We start from the raw sequence: 6,435 nt of genomic DNA on the forward strand, positions 1-6,435 counted from the left end.
GCAGGTGCTTGCCTATAATCTAACATCCCGTTTAATGTTCTGTAACTAGTTTGATTGATGCTCCAGGATGTGATAGATTGTGAAGAGTCTCAAAAATCTCCGGCCTCATTGTCGTGGGCACAAAAGGACTGGGTTTCCCTGTGGAAAAACTGCAGACTAGCTTTTCACCTGATTCATTTTGTAAAGGCATTGATTTACCACAACTTACCAACTAATAAAGAAGGCACTGACTCATTTATTTTAGCACACCATGAAATCGACTTTCTTTTTTATTCACCAGACACAACACTGCATTCTTAGACTTCTCAAACACCAGCCAGCTAACCTCCTCTGTTCTTCTCATTTGCTCACTGCCTCATAGGTGATCCTGACGCTCTCATTCTCTTTCTCCTGTGCCTGAGATCCATCACCCACGTATGTGTGCTATTACTCACGTGCACAAGTTTGTTTGATTTCTGTTTAAAGGTAATATTTCCGGTACAGTTGCATGGCTTATTGTGTAGCTTAGCATTTTTGATGTCAGAGTGGTAAACTTATTTTTGAGTTACAGACTTGAGTTTGAGCCAAAAGACCTGATTTAATTAATTTGAATGACAATTGTTCACAATATTACTGTATGGAGCTTTTATGTTCTTCCCCGTGTCTCTGTGGGATTATCCTGTGGGCTCTGGTTTCCTTCAAAATATACCAGGGGTTAAAAGTCAACTGGGTGTAATTGGGTGGCACAGGTTTGTGGGCTGAACGAGTCAACTACCATGCTGTATGTCTATTTAAAAAAAAAGACAGTATTAAATTTTGACTTTTTTTTTATTCCACTGAGTCCATTCACATTGTGCTTTTTTTTAAAATCTTGGTCATTGAGGGAAGGTGTACTTGCCTGCACCACTATGCAGAGTGAACCTCCTCTGAGACCATGAACTGTTGCACTCAATCACATTCCAACAAGCAGCCAAATAGAGAGCTGTATTCCCACATGTCTCCCATTATTCCTGAACCTACCTGTACATGATGCGCAAAAATGCTGCTTTCTGCCTTTCCCACGTTACATTGGTCTCTCAGAAAATTCTTCTGGCAATTGTGCAGTGCCTGCTGCACTTGCATCCTTGCTGATTGTCAAATGAACCACTATAAGTATTCATTAATTTTAGCTCCACATCCTGACTCCGTGTAGGATTCCCAATATGACGCAATGAGTTGTTGGGCTTAACTTTTTTCTTCAGGTTAAATATAAACATGAAGCTTGGCTCACTCAAATCCTTTAATAAATTTCAAAGCATCATAGTTAATATCTCTGGTACTTCCTCACAAGCTTCCTTCCATTCTCAAGAATACAAGCTGCTCAAGCATGCCCTCTTGGAAGAAACTTAAATAGTGAAAGAACATGTAGCAGTTAAAATTAACCTGCATCTTGGAGCATAGATATATCGAAACACCAGCAGGTGTTGGCTGTCAAGCAGGGGGAAAAAAAACTTCACCTGAAAAACTGAAAAATTACTTAGGAGAAAATGGATTTTAAACGCTTCCTACATATTACTGGAGGTCACCATGAAACTGTAACTGATAAGCAATGTGATGTGAGTAGTTATTAAGACTAGTTCATGATGTGGAACAAATGGCTACTTTCTTCATGCTCAGAATAAATTTAAATTTTAAATTTAAATTTAGACATACAGAATGGTAACAGGCAGTGCTGCCCAATTTACACTCAATTAACCTAACCCCTGGTACGTTTTGAACGTAGCCCCCGGGAAAACCCACATAGACGCAGGGAGAACGTACAAACTCCTTACAGAGAGTGCAGGATTTGAACCCTGGTCCCTATAATCTGGCACTGTAAAGGCGTTGCACTAATCGCTATGCCAATTGTCCCACCCCATAATTAATTAATGAGAAAAGGTAATGTGTGAACATGACATTATGATAATAACACCACAATAACACCTAAATGTTCTAACCTTGCACCTGTATGGAGTGAAAATAGAAAATGCAGATTATGAACTGTTTCCTTGAGCCTCTAGGCACTCTAAATATTTTCCATATCATAACTTATTCCAGGTGAATCAAAGATTTACAGGACAAAAAATTTACAATCAACCTGGGAAACACCCGTGGAATTTTTTCACTGATTGTTGAAGGTAATTGATCTAAAGGTTCAGAAACTGCAGTCGAAATAAATCTTCTGATTGATCTTTTATTAATGACCCATCACAAATTGAAAAAGTTGCAGCATATTTCTCCAGGAGATTCATTTTTAATATCTTCCCTAATTTTGACTATTTATTCAAGGGCTTCTTCCAGCAATCCTGGATTGTACAGGGCTATCTTGAAAATACATGGACAAAAAAAAAAGTATTGTTTCTTCTGAAAGAGACTGCAGAGAATAAAAGAGGGATTTCTAACCAAAAGTACAAGAACAAATGTTCATGTTTGAAGTGAAGCATGAAAGTCTGCAGATGCTGTGATTGTAGTGAAAACACAGAAATGCTGGAGGATTTCAGCCTGTCTCTCAATGACCATGGAGGTAAAGATATGTTACCAATGTTTTGGTCTTGATGTGTGACAGGAAATAGAGAAGAGTGTGAATTAAATGCTGGCAAAAGAAAGGGGGAATAATGGGAGGGGGAGGAGTACAGATCAACAACACAAGTTGTTAATTGAGATATAATTTTAGCTCTGAAAAATGAGTCAGAGTGAAAAGGAAGTGAGAGACAGATCTAGAGGAAAAGAGATGGGGAAGAAGATGATGGGGCTGGGGGAGGAGAAGGATTTAACAGAAATGGGATGTAGTAGCGGCAGCTACACCTGCTCCTGGAAGAACACACACAACCAGACGGGTTGAGCTCAGTGAGTAGACCGGTTTATTATGGATGCTGGGCTGCACTTATATTCCCAGCCCGGACCTAGCTGAGAACCGCGCTGGAGGGCACTGAAGTCACCCAGGCATCACATGGTCCCCCAGCGTGGGCTTCTGACCCACGTGCTGGGAGGAAGGGAAAACCCCCCAATGGCGCCATTTTGTCCGGCTGCCCTGCCGCGTGGCTTACCAGCGGGGCCAGTTCGCCTGCCTAGTGGTGAGCTGCCACATTCCCCTCCCCCGCGCAGAACCGGCGCCAATGTCCTTTTTCGCCAGGCGGCCTCGCTTCTTGGGCTGGGCTACGACCATGGGCTTGGTGGAATCGAGGTGCGACTGTCCACGGTAAACAGTTACTGCCTGCCGCCAATGTCCAGCGTAAATGTAGGGCCGGAACACTGTACAACCCTGTATGGCCCCTTGTACGGATGCTGCAGAGGTGCCCCGGTCGGGCCCCGCCGAATTAAAACATACTCCGTGGAAAGCAGTTCGTCAGGAATGTGAGATGGGTGGGTGCCATGCCTGGGCAGCGGTGGGGTTTTGAAAAAGTCCAAGCATGCCCTGAGGTGAGGAAGTAGTTTGACCAGTCACTGCTGGGGATTGTGAGTTGCGTTGATGAGCTCACCAGGTAGTGCCAGCGGCGCACCATAGACCAGCTCAGCAGATGACACATGCAGATCTTCCTTGGGAGTGGAGCATATGCCCAGAAGCAACCAAGGATGTTCGTCCTCCCAGTCACGACTGGTGAGACGGGCCATGAATGCCAACTTAAGGTGGCAGTGCAGACATTCGACCAGTCCATTGGCCTGCGGGTGGTAGGCCATGGTGCGGTGTAGCTGGATCCCCAACCTGTTGGCGAGCTGATCCCAGAGCGCAGATGTGAACTGGGCACCCCATCACTGGTGAGGTGACCCAGGATGCTGAAACAGGTGACCCAAACATGCAACAGTACTCGGAAGCAGGAGTTGGTGGAGGCGGCTGGCAACGGGATCACCTCACACCAGTGAGTGGTGCGGTCCACCATTGTAAACAGGTAATGGTTTCCCCAGGAGATGGGTAATGGCCCATCGATGTCCACGTGAATGTGGCTGAACCATTCCCAGATGTACTCGAACTCCTGGATGGGCACCCTGCTGTGCCTGTGCACCTTGTACGTCTGGCAATGGGTGCATGCTCTGGCCCAGCCCGTGATCTGCTTCTGCAGCCCATGCCATATAAACCGTTCTGCCACCATCCTGACCGTGGACTTGATGGACGGATGTCAAAGGTTGTGGATGTGATGGAAGACCTGCCTGAGCCACTGCTGGGGAAAAACCGGTCGCGGGGTGCCCATGGAAATATTGCACAGGACGGTGCCTTCATTGCTCGGAGTCAGGAGGTCTCGCAACCGCAGGCCCGTGATGGCGATCTTGAAGGCCCTCGTCTCCTCAACAGACTTCTGGTCCCGGGCGAACTGGTCGATGTCGAGGCCCAGCATCAGCCCGCAAATGGCTGATCATGAGAGTGCATTGGCAACCACATTGTCCTTCCCCACCTTGTGCCGAATGTCGGTAGTAAACTCCAACACGAAAGAGAGATGATGCAGCTGGCGGGCTGACCAGGGATCCTTTGCCATCGCAAGCACCTGGGTGAGGGGTTTGTGGTCGGTGAAGATGGTAAAAGTCCTCCCCTCCAAAAAATAGCGGAAATGTCAAAGCGCCAGGTACATGCCCAGTAACTCGCAGTTGAAGGCACTATACTTGCATTCCGCTGGGTGGAGCATACGGCTGAAGAATGCCAGTGGCTTCCAATTTCCATTCACCTGCTGCTCCAGGATGCCACTGATGGCTGTGGCAGAGGCATCGACAGAGAGTGCCATATGCAGGTCGGTGTGTGGGTGGGCGAGCATGGTGGCCTTCGTGAGGGCATCCTTGGTGGCCTCAAATGTGGTACAGGTTTCTGGGTTCCAATCAAGCATTTTGTGCTTGGCTGCGACGAGGGCGAGTAATGGTTGCATGATGTGTGCAGCACCCGCGATGAAGCGGTTGTAAACGTTGACCATACCCATGAACTCCTGCAGCCCCTTGAGGCTGTCCGGGTGTGGGAACTCCCTGATAGCGGCGACCTTCGCACCAGCAGGCGTGGCTCCTTCGGCCATGATGATATGGCCAAGGAACAGCATGGACTCTTCCCCGAACTGGCACTTGCTGGGTTGATAGTAAGGCTGAAGTCGGCCAACGAAAGAATAGGGTACGTAGGTGGGGCTTATGTTGTGCCTGGTCCTTCCTGGCGACTAGGATGTCATCCAATAAATAAAGTCGAAATCCAAGTCCCTGCCCACAGAGTCCATGAGGCACTGGAAGGTCTGAGCAGCGTTCTTGAGCCCGAACGGCATGTGCAAGAATTTGAACAAGCCAAAGGGGGTGATGATGGCCGTCTTGGGTATGTCCTCAGGGTGCACTGGGATCTGGTGATATCCGCACATCAGGTCAACCTTGGAGAAAACCCTCACACTGTGCAGGTTGGCCGTAAAGTCTTAGATGTGAGGGATGGGGTAACGGACAGGAACTGTTGCCTCGTTGAGCTGTCGATATTCTTCGCAAGGACGCCAGCCGCCGGAAGCTTTTGGGACCTGATGGAGCGGTGAGGCCCATGGGTTGTCGGGCTGCCGAATGATCCCCAGTTCCAACAGCTGCAAATACTCCTCCTTCGCCACCTGGAGCTTATCAGACGGGAGCCGACTTGCCTTGGCATGAACCGGTGGGGATGTAGTGGAACAACCCATGGCGCAGCGAGGCAGTGGAGAACTGTGGCTTGAGGTGTGTCAGGAACTCATCCAGGATTCGCTGGAATTCATCTCTGGGTGTGCTGCTCATGGCCATCTGCTGTTGCTCCGAGCGGGAGCCGTCGAGGCGAATGACCTGGAAGGTACGAGCATCCACCAAGTGCCTACCCCAAATGTCCACCAGAAGCTCATATGCGAGGAGGAAGTCTGGACCCAGGATGGTGGTTGGGAGGGACAAAACGGTGAACCTCCATGGGAAGTTTTGTTGGCCAATCTGGAAGTGGACTGTCTTGTCTCCATACAACCAGATTTCTGTGGTGTTGACCACACAGACAGGAGGTCCACGAGGTCGGTTCCTGGAATCGATGGCCATGGCCAGGGTGACGCTGATTTGGGCTCCAGTGTCAACGAGGAACCACCGGCCACTGACTGAGTCCCACTGGTAGAGGAGGCTCTGTCCTTGGCCAGCCACCACAGCCATTAACAGTGGCTGGCCTGCTTGTTTCCCTGGAATGAGCAGGGCTGACAACACTTCTGAGCCTTGGCTCCCCAATGTTGGTGGTAAAAGCAGAGGCCTGGAGTGGATGCTGTGGCCTTGGTTATCCTCTTGGGGGCTCCTGGATGGCCGGATGCTCTACCGCAGCATGAGGGGTGAGATTGGTGTGGTCGTGCCTGTGCCTCGTGACCTGCTGGACCGCTGAGCCCTCCGGGAATCATGCTCTTGGGCTTTTTGGGTGACCTTCCTCTGGTCAGTGAAGCTCACCTGGACCAGCAGCGGCCGGATGTCCCCAGTCATATGGTCGAGGAAAATGTGCTTGAA

The sequence above is a fragment of the Narcine bancroftii genome, chromosome 1 (genome assembly GCF_036971445.1).
Source record: "Narcine bancroftii isolate sNarBan1 chromosome 1, sNarBan1.hap1, whole genome shotgun sequence".
In the NCBI taxonomy this organism is placed as follows: Eukaryota; Metazoa; Chordata; class Chondrichthyes; order Torpediniformes; family Narcinidae; genus Narcine; species Narcine bancroftii.